Here is a 20,624-nt window from a genome sequence, read left to right as displayed (position 1 = left end):
ATAATGTTGTTGGGTCTGTAACCGTGAGGAGGAGATACAATATAATGTTGTTGGGTCTGTAACCGTGAGGAGGAGATACTATATAATGTTGTTGGGTCTGTAACCGTGAGGAGGAGATACAATATAATGTTGTTGGGTCTGTAACCGTGAGGAGATACTATATAATGTTGGTGGGTCTGTAACCGTGAGGAGGAGATACTATATAATGTTGTTGGGTCTGTAACCATGAAGAGGAGATACTATATAATGTTGTTGGGTCTGTAACCGTGAGGAGGAGATACAATATAATGTTGTTGGGTCTGTAACCGTGAGGAGATACTATATAATGTTGTTGGGTCTGTAACCGTGAGGAGGAGATACTATATAATGTTGGTGGGTCTGTAACTGTAAGGAGGGGATACTATATAATGTTGTTGGGTCTGTAACCGTGAGTAGGAGATACTATATAATGTTGTTGGGTCTGTAACCGTGAGGAGGAGATACGATATAATGTTGTTGGGTCTGTAACCATGAGGAGGAGATACTATATAATGTTGTTGGGTCTGTAACCATGAGGAGGAGATACTATATAATGTTGTTGGGTCTGTAACCATGAGGAGGAGATACTATATAATGTAGTTGGGTCTGTAACCGTGAGGAGGGGATACTATATAATGTTGTTGGGTCTGTAACCGTGTGGAGGAGATACTATATAATGTTGTTGGGTCTGTAACCATGAGGAGGAGATACTATATAATGTTGTTGGGTCTGTAACCGTGAGGAGGACATACTATATAATGTTGCTGGGTCTGTAACCGTGAGGAGGAGATACTATATAATGTTGTTGGGTCTGTAACCATGAGGAGGAGATACTATATAATGTTGTTGGGTCTGTAACCGTGAGGAGGAGATACTATATAATGTTGTTGGGTCTGTAACCGTGAGGAGGAGATACTATATAATGTTGTTGGGTCTGTAACCATGAGGAGGAGATACTATATAATGTTGTTGGGTCTGTAACAATGAGGAGGAGATACTATATAATGTTGTTGGGTCTGTAACCGAAATTAGGAGATACTATATAATGTTGTTGGGTCTGTAACCGTGAGGAGGAGATACAATATAATGTTGTTGGGTCTGTAACCGTGAGGAGGGGATACTATATAATGTTGTTGGGTCTGTAACCGTGAGGAGGAGTTACTATATAATGTTGTTGGGTCTGTAACCATGAGGAGGACATACTATATAATGTTGTTGGGTCTGTAACCGTGAGGAGGAGTTACTATATAATGTTGTTGGGTCTGTAACCATGAGGAGGAGATACTATATAATGTTGTTGGGTCTGTAACCGTGAGGAGATACTATATAATGTTGTTGGGTCTGTAACCATGAGGAGGAGACACTATATAATGTTGTTGGGTCTGTAACGATGAGGAGGATACTATATAATGTTGTTGGGTCTCTAACCGTGAGCAGGAGATACTATATAATGTTGTTGGGTCGTTAACCATGGGGAGATACTATATAATGTTGTTGGGTCTGTAACCATGAAGAGGAGATACTATATAATGTTGTTGGGTCTGTAACCGTGAGGAGGAGATACTATATAATGTTGTTGGTTCTGTAACCGTGAGGAGGAGATACTATATAACGTTGTTGGGTCTGTAACCATGAGGAGGAGATACTATATAATGTTGTTTGGTCTGTAACCGTGAGGAGGAGATACTATATAATGTTGTTGGGTCTGTAACCATGAAGAGGAGATACTATATAATGTTGTTGGGTCTGTAACCATGAGGAGGAGATACTATATAATGTTGTTGGGTCTGTAACCGTGAGGAGGAGATACTATATAATGTTTTGGGGTCTGTTACCATGAATAGGAGATACTATATAATGTTGTTGGGTCTGTAACCATGAAGAGGAGATACTATATAATGTTGTTGGGTCTGTAACCATGAGGAGGAGATACTATATAATGTTGTTGGGTCTGTAACCATGAAGAGGAGATACTATATAATGTTGTTGGGTCTGTAACCATGAGGAGGAGATACTATATAATGTTGTTGGGTCTGTAACCGTGAGGAGGAGATACTATATAATGTTGTTGGGTCTGTAACCATGAGGAGGAGATACTATATAATGTTGTTGGGTCTGTAACCGTGAGGAGGAGATACTATATAATGTTGTTGGGTCTGTAACCATGAGGAGGAGATACTATATAATGTTGTTGGGTCTGTAACTGTGAGGAGATACTATTTAATGTTGTTGGGTCTGTAACCATGAGGAGGAGATACTATATAATGTTGTTGGGTCTGTAACCGTGAGGAGGAGATACTATATTATGTTGTTGGGTCTGTAACCGTGAGGAGGAGATACTATATAATGTTGTTGGGTCTGTAACCATGAGGAGATTAGATACTACATAATGTTGTTGGGTCTGTAACCATGAGGAGGAGATACTATATAATGTTGTTGGGTCTGTAATCGTGAGGAGGAGATACTATATAATGTTGTTGGGTCTGTAGCCATGAGGAGATTAGACACTACATAATGTTGTTGGGTCTGTAACCATGAGGATGAGATACTATATAATGTTGTTGGGTCTGTAACCGTGAGGAGGGGATACTATATAATGTTGTTGGGTCTGTAACCGTGAGGAGGAGTTACTATATAATGTTGTTGGGTCTGTAACCATGAGGAGGACATACTATATAATGTTGTTGGGTCTGTAACCATGAAGAGGAGATACTATATAATGTTGTTGGGTCTGTAACCATGAGGAGGAGATACTATATAATGTTGTTGGGTCTGTAACCATGATTAGGAGATACTATATAATGTTGTTGGGTCTCTAACCGTGAGCAGGAGATACTATATAATGTTGTTGGGTCAGTAACCATGAGGAGATACTATATGATGTTGTTTGGTCTGTAACCGTGAGGAGGAGATACTATATAATGTTGTTGGGTCGTTAACCATGGGGAGATACTATATAATGTTGTTGGGTCTCTAACCATGAGGAGTAGATACTATATAATGTTGGTGGGTCTGTAACCGTGAGGAGGAGATACTATATAATGTTGTTGGGTCTGTAACCATGAAGAGGAGATACTATATAATGTTGTTGGGTCTGTAACCGTGAGGAGGAGATACTATATAATGTTGTTGGTTCTGTAGCCGTGAGGAGGAGATACTATACAATGTTGTTGGGTCTGTAACCATGAGGAGGAGATACTATATAATGTTGTTTGGTCTGTAACCGTGAGGAGGAGATACTATATAATGTTGTTGGGTCTGTAACCATGAAGAGGAGATACTATATAATGTTGTTGGGTCTGTAACCATGAGGAGGAGATACTATATAATGTTGTTGGGTCTGTAACCGTGAGGAGGAGATACTATATAATGTTTTGGGGTCTGTTACCATGAATAGGAGATACTATATAATGTTTTTGGGTCTGTAACCATGAAGAGGAGATACTATATAATGTTGTTGGGTCTGTAACCATGAGGAGGAGATACTATATAATGTTGTTGGGTCTGTAACCATGAAGAGGAGATACTATATAATGTTGTTGGGTCTGTAACCATGAGGAGGAGATACTATATAATGTTGTTGGGTCTGTAACCGTGAGGAGGAGATACTATATAATGTTGTTGGGTCTGTAACCATGAGGAGGAGATACTATATAATGTTGTTGGGTCTGTAACTGTGAGGAGATACTATTTAATGTTGTTGGGTCTGTAACCATGAGGAGGAGATACTATATAATGTTGTTGGGTCTGTAACCGTGAGGAGGAGATACTATATTATGTTGTTGGGTCTGTAACCGTGAGGAGGAGATACTATATCATGTTGTTGGGTCTGTAACCATGAGGAGATTAGATACTACATAATGTTGTTGGGTCTGTAACCATGAGGAGGAGATACTATATAATGTTGTTGGGTCTGTAACCGAAATTAGGAGATACTATATAATGTTGTTGGGTCTGTAACCGTGAGGAGGAGATACTATATAATGTTGTTGGGTCTGTAACCATGAGGAGGAGATACTATATAATGTTGTTGGGTCTGTAACCGAAATTAGGAGATACTATATAATGTTGTTGGGTCTGTAACCATGAGGAGGAGATACAATATAATGTTGTTGGGTCTGTAACCGTGAGGAGGGGATACTATATAATGTTGTTGGGTCTGTAACCGTGAGGAGGAGTTACTATATAATGTTGTTGGGTCTGTAACCATGAGGAGGAGATACTATATAATGTTGTTGGGTCTGTAACCGTGAGGAGGAGTTACTATATAATGTTGTTGGGTCTGTAACCATGAGGAGGAGATACTATATAATGTTGTTGGGTCTGTAACCGTGAGGAGATACTATATAATGTTGTTGGGTCTCTAACCATGAGGAGGAGACACTATATAATGTTGTTGGGTCTGTAACGATGAGGAGGATACTATATAATGTTGTTGGGTCTCTAACCGTGAGCAGGAGATACTATATAATGTTGTTGGGTCGTTAACCATGGGGAGATACTATATAATGTTGTTGGGTCTCTAACCATGAGGAGTAGATACTATATAATGTTGGTGGGTCTGTAACCGTGAGGAGGAGATACTATATAATGTTGTTGGGTCTGTAACCATGAAGAGGAGATACTATATAATGTTGTTGGGTCTGTAACCGTGAGGAGGAGATACTATATAATGTTGTTGGTTCTGTAACCGTGAGGAAAAGATACTATATAATGTTGTTGGGTCTGTAACCATGAGGAGGAGATACTATATAATGTTGTTTGGTCTGTAACCGTGAGGAGGAGATACTATATAATGTTGTTGGGTCTGTAACCGTGAGGAGGAGATACAATATAATGTTGTTGGGTCTGTAACCGTGAGGAGGAGATACTATATAATGTTGTTGGGTCTGTAACCGTGAGGAGGAGATACAATATAATGTTGTTGGGTCTGTAACCGTGAGGAGATACTATATAATGTTGGTGGGTCTGTAACCGTGAGGAGGAGATACTATATAATGTTGTTGGGTCTGTAACCATGAAGAGGAGATACTATATAATGTTGTTGGGTCTGTAACCGTGAGGAGGAGATACTATATAATGTTGTTGGTTCTGTAACCGTGAGGAGGAGATACAATATAATGTTGTTGGGTCTGTAACCATGAAGAGGAGATACTATATAATGTTGTTGGGTCTGTAACCATGAGGAGGAGATACTATATAATGTTGTTGGGTCTGTAACCATGAGGAGGAGATACTATATAATGTTGTTTGGTCTGTAACCGTGAGGAGGAGATACTATATAATGTTGTTGGGTCTGTAACCATGAAGAGGAGATACTATATAATGTTGTTGGGTCTGTAACCATGAGGAGGAGATACTATATAATGTTGTTGGGTCTGTAACCGTGAGGAGGAGATACTATATAATGTTTTGGGGTCTGTTACCATGAATAGGAGATACTATATAATGTTGTTGGGTCTGTAACCATGAAGAGGAGATACTATATAATGTTGTTGGGTCTGTAACCATGAGGAGGAGATACTATATAATGTTGTTGGGTCTGTAACCATGAAGAGGAGATACTATATAATGTTGTTGGGTCTGTAACCATGAGGAGGAGATACTATATAATGTTGTTGGGTCTGTAACCGTGAGGAGGAGATACTATATAATGTTGTTGGGTCTGTAACCATGAGGAGGAGATACTATATAATGTTGTTGGGTCTGTAACCATGAGGAGGAGATACTACATAATGTTGTTGGGTCTGTAACCATGAGGAGGAGATACTATATAATGTTGTTGGGTCTGTAACCGTGAGGAGGAGATACTATATAATGTTGTTGGGTCTGTAACCATAAGGAGGAGATACTATATAATGTTGTTGGGTCTGTAACTGTGAGGAGATACTATTTAATGTTGTTGGGTCTGTAACCATGAGGAGGAGATACTATATAATGTTGTTGGGTCTGTAACCGTGAGGAGGAGATACTATATTATGTTGTTGGGTCTGTAACCGTGAGGAGGAGATACTATATAATGTTGTTGGGTCTGTAACCATGAGGAGATTAGATACTACATAATGTTGTTGGGTCTGTAACCATGAGGAGGAGATACTATATAATGTTGTTGGGTCTGTAACCGTGAGGAGGAGATACTATATAATGTTGTTGGGTCTGTATCCGTGAGGAGGAGATACTATATAATGTTGTTGGGTCTGTAACCATGAATAGGAGATACTATATAATGTTGTTGGGTCTGTAACCATGAAGAGGAGATACTATATAATGTTGTTGGGTCTGTAACCATGAGGAGGAGATACTATATAATGTTGTTGGGTCTGTAACCATGAGAAGGAGATACTATATAATGTTGTTGGGTCTGTAACCGTGAGGAGGAGATACTATATAATGTTGTTGGGTCTGTGACCGTGAGGAGGAGATACTATATAATGTTGTTGGGTCTGTAACCATGAGGAGGAGATACTATATAATGTTGTTGGGTCTGTAACCGTGAGGAGGAGATACTATATAATGTTGTTGGGTCTGTAACCGTGAGGAGGAGATACTATATAATGTTGTTGGGTCTGTAACCGTGAGCAGGAGATACTATATAATGTTGTTGGGTCTATAACCATGAGGAGGAGATACTATATAATGTTGTTGGGTCTGTAACCGTAAGGAGGAGATACTATATAATGTTGTTGGGTCTGTAACCATGAGGAGGAGATACTATATAATGTTGTTGGGTCTGTAACTGTGAGGAGATACTATATAATGTTGTTGGGTCTGTAACCATGAGGAGGAGATACTATATAATGTTGTTGGTTCTGTAACCGTGAGGAGGAGATACTATATAATGTTGTTGGGTCTGTAACCGTGAGGAGGAGATACTATATAATGTTGTTGGGTCTGTAACCATGAGGAGATTAGATACTATATAATGTTGTTGGGTCTGTAACCATGAGGAGGAGATACTATATAATGTTGTTGGGTCTGTAACCGTGAGGAGGAGATACTATATAATGTTGTTGGGTCTGTAACCGTGAGGAGGAGATACAATATAATGTTGTTGGGTCTGTAACCGTGAGGAGATACTATATAATGTTGTTGGGTCTGTAACCGTGAGGAGGAGATACTATATAATGTTGTTGGGTCTGTAACTGTAAGGAGGGGATACTATATAATGTTGTTGGGTCTGTAACCGTGAGTAGGAGATACTATATAATGTTGTTGGGTCTGTAACCGTGAGGAGGAGATACGATATAATGTTGTTGGGTCTGTAACCATGAGGAGGAGATACTATATAATGTTGTTGGGTCTGTAACCATGAGGAGGAGATACTATATAATGTTGTTGGGTCTGTAACCATGAGGAGGAGATACTATATAATGTAGTTGGGTCTGTAACCGTGAGGAGGGGATACTATATAATGTTGTTGGGTCTGTAACCGTGAGGAGGAGATACTATATAATGTTGTTGGGTCTGTAACCATGAGGAGGAGATACTATATAATGTTGTTGGGTCTGTAACCGTGAGGAGGACATACTATATAATGTTGCTGGGTCTGTAACCGTGAGGAGGAGATACTATATAATGTTGTTGGGTCTGTATCCGTGAGGAGGAGATACTATATAATGTTGTTGGGTCTGTATCCGTGAGGAGGAGATACTATATAATGTTGTTGGGTCTGTAACCATGAATAGGAGATACTATATAATGTTGTTGGGTCTGTAACCATGAAGAGGAGATACTATATAATGTTGTTGGGTCTGTAACCATGAGGAGGAGATACTATATAATGTTGTTGGGTCTGTAACCATGAGAAGGAGATACTATATAATGTTGTTGGGTCTGTAACCGTGAGGAGGAGATACTATATAATGTTGTTGGGTCTGTGACCGTGAGGAGGAGATACTATATAATGTTGTTGGGTCTGTAACCATGAGGAGGAGATACTATATAATGTTGTTGGGTCTGTAACCGTGAGGAGGAGATACTATATAATGTTGTTGGGTCTGTAACCGTGAGGAGGAGATACTATATAATGTTGTTGGGTCTGTAACCGTGAGCAGGAGATACTATATAATGTTGTTGGGTCTATAACCATGAGGAGGAGATACTATATAATGTTGTTGGGTCTGTAACCGTAAGGAGGAGATACTATATAATGTTGTTGGGTCTGTAACCATGAGGAGGAGATACTATATAATGTTGTTGGGTCTGTAACTGTGAGGAGATACTATATAATGTTGTTGGGTCTGTAACCATGAGGAGGAGATACTATATAATGTTGTTGGTTCTGTAACCGTGAGGAGGAGATACTATATAATGTTGTTGGGTCTGTAACCGTGAGGAGGAGATACTATATAATGTTGTTGGGTCTGTAACCATGAGGAGATTAGATACTATATAATGTTGTTGGGTCTGTAACCATGAGGAGGAGATACTATATAATGTTGTTGGGTCTGTAACCGTGAGGAGGAGATACTATATAATGTTGTTGGGTCTGTAACCGTGAGGAGGAGATACAATATAATGTTGTTGGGTCTGTAACCGTGAGGAGATACTATATAATGTTGTTGGGTCTGTAACCGTGAGGAGGAGATACTATATAATGTTGTTGGGTCTGTAACTGTAAGGAGGGGATACTATATAATGTTGTTGGGTCTGTAACCGTGAGTAGGAGATACTATATAATGTTGTTGGGTCTGTGACCGTGAGGAGGAGATACTATATAATGTTGTTGGGTCTGTAACCATGAGGAGGAGATACTATATAATGTTGTTGGGTCTGTAACCGTGAGGAGGAGATACTATATAATGTTGTTGGGTCTGTAACCGTGAGGAGGAGATACTATATAATGTTGTTGGGTCTGTAACCGTGAGCAGGAGATACTATATAATGTTGTTGGGTCTATAACCATGAGGAGGAGATACTATATAATGTTGTTGGGTCTGTAACCGTAAGGAGGAGATACTATATAATGTTGTTGGGTCTGTAACCATGAGGAGGAGATACTATATAATGTTGTTGGGTCTGTAACTGTGAGGAGATACTATATAATGTTGTTGGGTCTGTAACCATGAGGAGGAGATACTATATAATGTTGTTGGTTCTGTAACCGTGAGGAGGAGATACTATATAATGTTGTTGGGTCTGTAACCGTGAGGAGGAGATACTATATAATGTTGTTGGGTCTGTAACCATGAGGAGATTAGATACTATATAATGTTGTTGGGTCTGTAACCATGAGGAGGAGATACTATATAATGTTGTTGGGTCTGTAACCGTGAGGAGGAGATACTATATAATGTTGTTGGGTCTGTAACCGTGAGGAGGAGATACAATATAATGTTGTTGGGTCTGTAACCGTGAGGAGATACTATATAATGTTGTTGGGTCTGTAACCGTGAGGAGGAGATACTATATAATGTTGTTGGGTCTGTAACTGTAAGGAGGGGATACTATATAATGTTGTTGGGTCTGTAACCGTGAGTAGGAGATACTATATAATGTTGTTGGGTCTGTAACCGTGAGGAGGAGATACGATATAATGTTGTTGGGTCTGTAACCATGAGGAGGAGATACTATATAATGTTGTTGGGTCTGTAACCATGAGGAGGAGATACTATATAATGTTGTTGGGTCTGTAACCATGAGGAGGAGATACTATATAATGTAGTTGGGTCTGTAACCGTGAGGAGGGGATACTATATAATGTTGTTGGGTCTGTAACCGTGAGGAGGAGATACTATATAATGTTGTTGGGTCTGTAACCATGAGGAGGAGATACTATATAATGTTGTTGGGTCTGTAACCGTGAGGAGGACATACTATATAATGTTGCTGGGTCTGTAACCGTGAGGAGGAGATACTATATAATGTTGTTGGGTCTGTATCCGTGAGGAGGAGATACTATATAATGTTGTTGGGTCTGTATCCGTGAGGAGGAGATACTATATAATGTTGTTGGGTCTGTAACCATGAATAGGAGATACTATATAATGTTGTTGGGTCTGTAACCATGAAGAGGAGATACTATATAATGTTGTTGGGTCTGTAACCATGAGGAGGAGATACTATATAATGTTGTTGGGTCTGTAACCATGAGGAGGAGATACTATATAATGTTGTTGGGTCTGTAACCGTAAGGAGGAGATACTATATAATGTTGTTGGGTCTGTAACCATGAGGAGGAGATACTATATAATGTTGTTGGGTCTGTAACTGTGAGGAGATACTATATAATGTTGTTGGGTCTGTAACCATGAGGAGGAGATACTATATAATGTTGTTGGTTCTGTAACCGTGAGGAGGAGATACTATATAATGTTGTTGGGTCTGTAACCGTGAGGAGGAGATACTATATAATGTTGTTGGGTCTGTAACCGTGAGGAGGAGATACTATATAATGTTTTGGGGTCTGTTACCATGAATAGGAGATACTATATAATGTTGTTGGGTCTGTAACCATGAAGAGGAGATACTATATAATGTTGTTGGGTCTGTAACCATGAGGAGGAGATACTATATAATGTTGTTGGGTCTGTAACCATGAAGAGGAGATACTATATAATGTTGTTGGGTCTGTAACCATGAGGAGGAGATACTATATAATGTTGTTGGGTCTGTAACCGTGAGGAGGAGATACTATATAATGTTGTTGGGTCTGTAACCATGAGGAGGAGATACTATATAATGTTGTTGGGTCTGTAACCATGAGGAGGAGATACTACATAATGTTGTTGGGTCTGTAACCATGAGGAGGAGATACTATATAATGTTGTTGGGTCTGTAACCGTGAGGAGGAGATACTATATAATGTTGTTGGGTCTGTAACCATAAGGAGGAGATACTATATAATGTTGTTGGGTCTGTAACTGTGAGGAGATACTATTTAATGTTGTTGGGTCTGTAACCATGAGGAGGAGATACTATATAATGTTGTTGGGTCTGTAACCGTGAGGAGGAGATACTATATTATGTTGTTGGGTCTGTAACCGTGAGGAGGAGATACTATATAATGTTGTTGGGTCTGTAACCATGAGGAGATTAGATACTACATAATGTTGTTGGGTCTGTAACCATGAGGAGGAGATACTATATAATGTTGTTGGGTCTGTAACCGTGAGGAGGAGATACTATATAATGTTGTTGGGTCTGTATCCGTGAGGAGGAGATACTATATAATGTTGTTGGGTCTGTAACCATGAATAGGAGATACTATATAATGTTGTTGGGTCTGTAACCATGAAGAGGAGATACTATATAATGTTGTTGGGTCTGTAACCATGAGGAGGAGATACTATATAATGTTGTTGGGTCTGTAACCATGAGAAGGAGATACTATATAATGTTGTTGGGTCTGTAACCGTGAGGAGGAGATACTATATAATGTTGTTGGGTCTGTGACCGTGAGGAGGAGATACTATATAATGTTGTTGGGTCTGTAACCATGAGGAGGAGATACTATATAATGTTGTTGGGTCTGTAACCGTGAGGAGGAGATACTATATAATGTTGTTGGGTCTGTAACCGTGAGGAGGAGATACTATATAATGTTGTTGGGTCTGTAACCGTGAGGAGGAGATACTATATAATGTTGTTGGGTCTATAACCATGAGGAGGAGATACTATATAATGTTGTTGGGTCTGTAACCGTAAGGAGGAGATACTATATAATGTTGTTGGGTCTGTAACCGTGAGGAGGAGATACTATATAATGTTGTTGGGTCTGTAACCGTGAGGAGGAGATACTATATAATGTTGTTGGGTCTGTAACCGTGAGCAGGAGATACTATATAATGTTGTTGGGTCTATAACCATGAGGAGGAGATACTATATAATGTTGTTGGGTCTGTAACCGTAAGGAGGAGATACTATATAATGTTGTTGGGTCTGTAACCATGAGGAGAAGATACTATATAATGTTGTTGGGTCTGTAACTGTGAGGAGATACTATATAATGTTGTTGGGTCTGTAACCATGAGGAGGAGATACTATATAATGTTGTTGGTTCTGTAACCGTGAGGAGGAGATACTATATAATGTTGTTGGGTCTGTAACCGTGAGGAGGAGATACTATATAATGTTGTTGGGTCTGTAACCATGAGGAGATTAGATACTATATAATGTTGTTGGGTCTGTAACCATGAGGAGGAGATACTATATAATGTTGTTGGGTCTGTAACCGTGAGGAGAATACTATATAATGTTGTTGGGTCTGTAACCGTGAGGAGGAGATACAATATAATGTTGTTGGGTCTGTAACCGTGAGGAGATACTATATAATGTTGTTGGGTCTGTAACCGTGAGGAGGAGATACTATATAATGTTGTTGGGTCTGTAACTGTAAGGAGGGGATACTATATAATGTTGTTGGGTCTGTAACCGTGAGTAGGAGATACTATATAATGTTGTTGGGTCTGTAACCGTGAGGAGGAGATACGATATAATGTTGTTGGGTCTGTAACCATGAGGAGGAGATACTATATAATGTTGTTGGGTCTGTAACCATGAGGAGGAGATACTATATAATGTTGTTGGGTCTGTAACCATGAGGAGGAGATACTATATAATGTAGTTGGGTCTGTAACCGTGAGGAGGGGATACTATATAATGTTGTTGGGTCTGTAACCGTGAGGAGGAGATACTATATAATGTTGTTGGGTCTGTAACCATGAGGAGGAGATACTATATAATGTTGTTGGGTCTGTAACCGTGAGGAGGACATACTATATAATGTTGCTGGGTCTGTAACCGTGAGGAGGAGATACTATATAATGTTGTTGGGTCTGTATCCGTGAGGAGGAGATACTATATAATGTTGTTGGGTCTGTATCCGTGAGGAGGAGATACTATATAATGTTGTTGGGTCTGTAACCATGAATAGGAGATACTATATAATGTTGTTGGGTCTGTAACCATGAAGAGGAGATACTATATAATGTTGTTGGGTCTGTAACCATGAGGAGGAGATACTATATAATGTTGTTGGGTCTGTAACCATGAGAAGGAGATACTATATAATGTTGTTGGGTCTGTAACCGTGAGGAGGAGATACTATATAATGTTGTTGGGTCTGTGACCGTGAGGAGGAGATACTATATAATGTTGTTGGGTCTGTAACCATGAGGAGGAGATACTATATAATGTTGTTGGGTCTGTAACCGTGAGGAGGAGATACTATATAATGTTGTTGGGTCTGTAACCGTGAGGAGGAGATACTATATAATGTTGTTGGGTCTGTAACCGTGAGCAGGAGATACTATATAATGTTGTTGGGTCTATAACCATGAGGAGGAGATACTATATAATGTTGTTGGGTCTGTAACCGTAAGGAGGAGATACTATATAATGTTGTTGGGTCTGTAACCATGAGGAGGAGATACTATATAATGTTGTTGGGTCTGTAACTGTGAGGAGATACTATATAATGTTGTTGGGTCTGTAACCATGAGGAGGAGATACTATATAATGTTGTTGGTTCTGTAACCGTGAGGAGGAGATACTATATAATGTTGTTGGGTCTGTAACCGTGAGGAGGAGATACTATATAATGTTGTTGGGTCTGTAACCATGAGGAGATTAGATACTATATAATGTTGTTGGGTCTGTAACCATGAGGAGGAGATACTATATAATGTTGTTGGGTCTGTAACCGTGAGGAGGAGATACTATATAATGTTGTTGGGTCTGTAACCGTGAGGAGGAGATACAATATAATGTTGTTGGGTCTGTAACCGTGAGGAGATACTATATAATGTTGTTGGGTCTGTAACCGTGAGGAGGAGATACTATATAATGTTGTTGGGTCTGTAACTGTAAGGAGGGGATACTATATAATGTTGTTGGGTCTGTAACCGTGAGTAGGAGATACTATATAATGTTGTTGGGTCTGTAACCGTGAGGAGGAGATACGATATAATGTTGTTGGGTCTGTAACCATGAGGAGGAGATACTATATAATGTTGTTGGGTCTGTAACCATGAGGAGGAGATACTATATAATGTTGTTGGGTCTGTAACCATGAGGAGGAGATACTATATAATGTAGTTGGGTCTGTAACCGTGAGGAGGGGATACTATATAATGTTGTTGGGTCTGTAACCGTGAGGAGGAGATACTATATAATGTTGTTGGGTCTGTAACCATGAGGAGGAGATACTATATAATGTTGTTGGGTCTGTAACCGTGAGGAGGACATACTATATAATGTTGCTGGGTCTGTAACCGTGAGGAGGAGATACTATATAATGTTGTTGGGTCTGTAACCATGAGGAGGAGATACTATATAATGTTGTTGGGTCTGTAACCGTGAGGAGGAGATACTATATAATGTTGTTGGGTCTGTAACCGTGAGGAGGAGATACTATATAATGTTGTTGGGTCTGTAACCATGAGGAGGAGATACTATATAATGTTGTTGGGTCTGTAACCATGAGGAGGAGATACTATATAATGTTGTTGGGTCTGTAACCGAAATTAGGAGATACTATATAATGTTGTTGGGTCTGTAACCGTGAGGAGGAGATACAATATAATGTTGTTGGGTCTGTAACCGTGAGGAGGGGATACTATATAATGTTGTTGGGTCTGTAACCGTGAGGAGGAGTTACTATATAATGTTGTTGGGTCTGTAACCATGAGGAGGAGATACTATATAATGTTGTTGGGTCTGTAACCGTGAGGAGGAGTTACTATATAATGTTGTTGGGTCTGTAACCATGAGGAGGAGATACTATATAATGTTGTTGGGTCTGTAACCGTGAGGAGATACTATATAATGTTGTTGGGTCTGTAACCATGAGGAGGAGACACTATATAATGTTGTTGGGTCTGTAACGATGAGGAGGATACTATATAATGTTGTTGGGTCTCTAACCGTGAGCAGGAGATACTATATAATGTTGTTGGGTCGTTAACCATGGGGAGATACTATATAATGTTGTTGGGTCTGTAACCATGAAGAGGAGATACTATATAATGTTGTTGGGTCTGTAACCGTGAGGAGGAGATACTATATAATGTTGTTGGTTCTGTAACCGTGAGGAGGAGATACTATATAATGTTGTTGGGTCTGTAACCATGAGGAGGAGATACTATATAATGTTGTTTGGTCTGTAACCGTGAGGAGGAGATACTATATAATGTTGTTGGGTCTGTAACCATGAAGAGGAGATACTATATAATGTTGTTGGGTCTGTAACCATGAGGAGGAGATACTATTTAATGTTGTTGGGTCTGTAACCGTGAGGAGGAGATACTATATAATGTTTTGGGGTCTGTTACCATGAATAGGAGATACTATATAATGTTGTTGGGTCTGTAACCATGAAGAGGAGATACTATATAATGTTGTTGGGTCTGTAACCATGAGGAGGAGATACTATATAATGTTGTTGGGTCTGTAACCATGAAGAGGAGATACTATATAATGTTGTTGGGTCTGTAACCATGAGGAGGAGATACTATATAATGTTGTTGGGTCTGTAACCGTGAGGAGGAGATACTATATAATGTTGTTGGGTCTGTAACCATGAGGAGGAGATACTATATAATGTTGTTGGGTCTGTAACCGTGAGGAGGAGATACTATATAATGTTGTTGGGTCTGTAACCATGAGGAGGAGATACTATATAATGTTGTTGGGTCTGTAACTGTGAGGAGATACTATTTAATGTTGTTGGGTCTGTAACCATGAGGAGGAGATACTATATAATGTTGTTGGGTCTGTAACCGTGAGGAGGAGATACTATATTATGTTGTTGGGTCTGTAACCGTGAGGAGGAGATACTATATAATGTTGTTGGGTCTGTAGCCATGAGGAGATTAGACACTACATAATGTTGTTGGGTCTGTAACCATGAGGATGAGATACTATATAATGTTGTTGGGTCTGTAACCGTGAGGAGGGGATACTATATAATGTTGTTGGGTCTGTAACCGTGAGGAGGAGTTACTATATAATGTTGTTGGGTCTGTAACCATGAGGAGGACATACTATATAATGTTGTTGGGTCTGTAACCATGAAGAGGAGATACTATATAATGTTGTTGGGTCTGTAACCATGAGGAGGAGATACTATATAATGTTGTTGGGTCTGTAACCATGATTAGGAGAACCTATATAATGTTGTTGGGTCTCTAACCGTGAGCAGGAGATACTATATAATGTTGTTGGGTCAGTAACCATGAGGAGATACTATATGATGTTGTTTGGTCTGTAACCGTGAGGAGGAGATACTATATAATGTTGTTGGGTCGTTAACCATGGGGAGATACTATATAATGTTGTTGGGTCTCTAACCATGAGGAGTAGATACTATATAATGTTGGTGGGTCTGTAACCGTGAGGAGGAGATACTATATAATGTTGTTGGGTCTGTAACCATGAAGAGGAGATACTATATAATGTTGTTGGGTCTGTAACCGTGAGGAGGAGATACTATATAATGTTGTTGGTTCTGTAGCCGTGAGGAGGAGATACTATACAATGTTGTTGGGTCTGTAACCATGAGGAGGAGATACTATATAATGTTGTTTGGTCTGTAACCGTGAGGAGGAGATACTATATAATGTTGTTGGGTCTGTAACCATGAAGAGGAGATACTATATAATGTTGTTGGGTCTGTAACCATGAGGAGGAGATACTATATAATGTTGTTGGGTCTGTAACCGTGAGGAGGAGATACTATATAATGTTTTGGGGTCTGTTACCATGAATAGGAGATACTATATAATGTTGTTGGGTCGTTAACCATGGGGAGATACTATATAATGTTGTTGGGTCTCTAACCATGAGGAGTAGATACTATATAATGTTGGTGGGTCTGTAACCGTGAGGAGGAGATACTATATAATGTTGTTGGGTCTGTAACCGTGAGGAGGAGATACTATATTATGTTGTTGGGTCTGTAACCGTGAGGAGGAGATACTATATAATGTTGTTGGGTCTGTAACCATGAGGAGATTAGATACTACATAATGTTGTTGGGTCTGTAACCATGAGGAGGAGATACTATATAATGTTGTTGGGTCTGTAACCGTGAGGAGGAGATACTATATAATGTTGTTGGGTCTGTATCCGTGAGGAGGAGATACTATATAATGTTGTTGGGTCTGTAACCATGAATAGGAGATACTATATAATGTTGTTGGGTCTGTAACCATGAAGAGGAGATACTATATAATGTTGTTGGGTCTGTAACCATGAGGAGGAGATACTATATAATGTTGTTGGGTCTGTAACCATGAGAAGGAGATACTATATAATGTTGTTGGGTCTGTAACCGTGAGGAGGAGATACTATATAATGTTGTTGGGTCTGTGACCGTGAGGAGGAGATACTATATAATGTTGTTGGGTCTGTAACCATGAGGAGGAGATACTATATAATGTTGTTGGGTCTGTAACCGTGAGGAGGAGATACTATATAATGTTGTTGGGTCTGTAACCGTGAGGAGGAGATACTATATAATGTTGTTGGGTCTGTAACCGTGAGCAGGAGATACTATATAATGTTGTTGGGTCTATAACCATGAGGAGGAGATACTATATAATGTTGTTGGGTCTGTAACCGTAAGGAGGAGATACTATATAATGTTGTTGGGTCTGTAACCATGAGGAGAAGATACTATATAATGTTGTTGGGTCTGTAACTGTGAGGAGATACTATATAATGTTGTTGGGTCTGTAACCATGAGGAGGAGATACTATATAATGTTGTTGGTTCTGTAACCGTGAGGAGGAGATACTATATAATGTTGTTGGGTCTGTAACCGTGAGGAGGAGATACTATATAATGTTGTTGGGTCTGTAACCATGAGGAGATTAGATACTATATAATGTTGTTGGGTCTGTAACCATGAGGAGGAGATACTATATAATGTTGTTGGGTCTGTAACCGTGAGGAGGAGATACTATATAATGTTGTTGGGTCTGTAACCGTGAGGAGGAGATACAATATAATGTTGTTGGGTCTGTAACCGTGAGGAGATACTATATAATGTTGTTGGGTCTGTAACCGTGAGGAGGAGATACTATATAATGTTGTTGGGTCTGTAACTGTAAGGAGGGGATACTATATAATGTTGTTGGGTCTGTAACCGTGAGTAGGAGATACTATATAATGTTGTTGGGTCTGTAACCGTGAGGAGGAGATACGATATAATGTTGTTGGGTCTGTAACCATGAGGAGGAGATACTATATAATGTTGTTGGGTCTGTAACCATGAGGAGGAGATACTATATAATGTTGTTGGGTCTGTAACCATGAGGAGGAGATACTATATAATGTAGTTGGGTCTGTAACCGTGAGGAGGGGATACTATATAATGTTGTTGGGTCTGTAACCGTGAGGAGGAGATACTATATAATGTTGTTGGGTCTGTAACCATGAGGAGGAGATACTATATAATGTTGTTGGGTCTGTAACCGTGAGGAGGACATACTATATAATGTTGCTGGGTCTGTAACCGTGAGGAGGAGATACTATATAATGTTGTTGGGTCTGTATCCGTGAGGAGGAGATACTATATAATGTTGTTGGGTCTGTATCCGTGAGGAGGAGATACTATATAATGTTGTTGGGTCTGTAACCATGAATAGGAGATACTATATAATGTTGTTGGGTCTGTAACCATGAAGAGGAGATACTATATAATGTTGTTGGGTCTGTAACCATGAGGAGGAGATACTATATAATGTTGTTGGGTCTGTAACCATGAGAAGGAGATACTATATAATGTTGTTGGGTCTGTAACCGTGAGGAGGAGATACTATATAATGTTGTTGGGTCTGTGACCGTGAGGAGGAGATACTATATAATGTTGTTGGGTCTGTAACCATGAGGAGGAGATACTATATAATGTTGTTGGGTCTGTAACCGTGAGGAGGAGATACTATATAATGTTGTTGGGTCTGTAACCGTGAGGAGGAGATACTATATAATGTTGTTGGGTCTGTAACCGTGAGCAGGAGATACTATATAATGTTGTTGGGTCTATAACCATGAGGAGGAGATACTATATAATGTTGTTGGGTCTGTAACCGTAAGGAGGAGATACTATATAATGTTGTTGGGTCTGTAACCATGAGGAGGAGATACTATATAATGTTGTTGGGTCTGTAACTGTGAGGAGATACTATATAATGTTGTTGGGTCTGTAACCATGAGGAGGAGATACTATATAATGTTGTTGGTTCTGTAACCGTGAGGAGGAGATACTATATAATGTTGTTGGGTCTGTAACCGTGAGGAGGAGATACTATATAATGTTGTTGGGTCTGTAACCATGAGGAGATTAGATACTATATAATGTTGTTGGGTCTGTAACCATGAGGAGGAGATACTATATAATGTTGTTGGGTCTGTAACCGTGAGGAGGAGATACTATATAATGTTGTTGGGTCTGTAACCGTGAGGAGGAGATACAATATAATGTTGTTGGGTCTGTAACCGTGAGGAGATACTATATAATGTTGTTGGGTCTGTAACCGTGAGGAGGAGATACTATATAATGTTGTTGGGTCTGTAACTGTAAGGAGGGGATACTATATAATGTTGTTGGGTCTGTAACCGTGAGTAGGAGATACTATATAATGTTGTTGGGTCTGTAACCGTGAGGAGGAGATACGATATAATGTTGTTGGGTCTGTAACCATGAGGAGGAGATACTATATAATGTTGTTGGGTCTGTAACCATGAGGAGGAGATACTATATAATGTAGTTGGGTCTGTAACCGTGAGGAGGGGATACTATATAATGTTGTTGGGTCTGTAACCGTGAGGAGGAGATACTATATAATGTTGTTGGGTCTGTAACCATGAGGAGGAGATACTATATAATGTTGTTGGGTCTGTAACCGTGAGGAGGACATACTATATAATGTTGCTGGGTCTGTAACCGTGAGGAGGAGATACTATATAATGTTGTTGGGTCTGTAACCATGAGGAGGAGATACTATATAATGTTGTTGGGTCTGTAACCGTGAGGAGGAGATACTATATAATGTTGTTGGGTCTGTAACCGTGAGGAGGAGATACTATATAATGTTGTTGGGTCTGTAACCATGAGGAGGAGATACTATATAATGTTGTTGGGTCTGTAACCATGAGGAGGAGATACTATATAATGTTGTTGGGTCTGTAACCGAAATTAGGAGATACTATATAATGTTGTTGGGTCTGTAACCGTGAGGAGGAGATACAATATAATGTTGTTGGGTCTGTAACCGTGAGGAGGGGATACTATATAATGTTGTTGGGTCTGTAACCGTGAGGAGGAGTTACTATATAATGTTGTTGGGTCTGTAACCATGAGGAGGAGATACTATATAATGTTGTTGGGTCTGTAACCGTGAGGAGGAGTTACTATATAATGTTGTTGGGTCTGTAACCATGAGGAGGAGATACTATATAATGTTGTTGGGTCTGTAACCGTGAGGAGATACTATATAATGTTGTTGGGTCTGTAACCATGAGGAGGAGACACTATATAATGTTGTTGGGTCTGTAACGATGAGGAGGATACTATATAATGTTGTTGGGTCTCTAACCGTGAGCAGGAGATACTATATAATGTTGTTGGGTCGTTAACCATGGGGAGATACTATATAATGTTG

This window comes from Salmo salar, chromosome 15 (genome assembly GCF_965601325.2).
Source record: "Salmo salar chromosome 15, fSalSal1, whole genome shotgun sequence".
Classification (NCBI taxonomy): domain Eukaryota; kingdom Metazoa; phylum Chordata; class Actinopteri; order Salmoniformes; family Salmonidae; genus Salmo; species Salmo salar.
The sequence above is the reverse complement of the archived record's forward strand: the minus strand, read 5'-3'. Positions refer to the sequence as shown.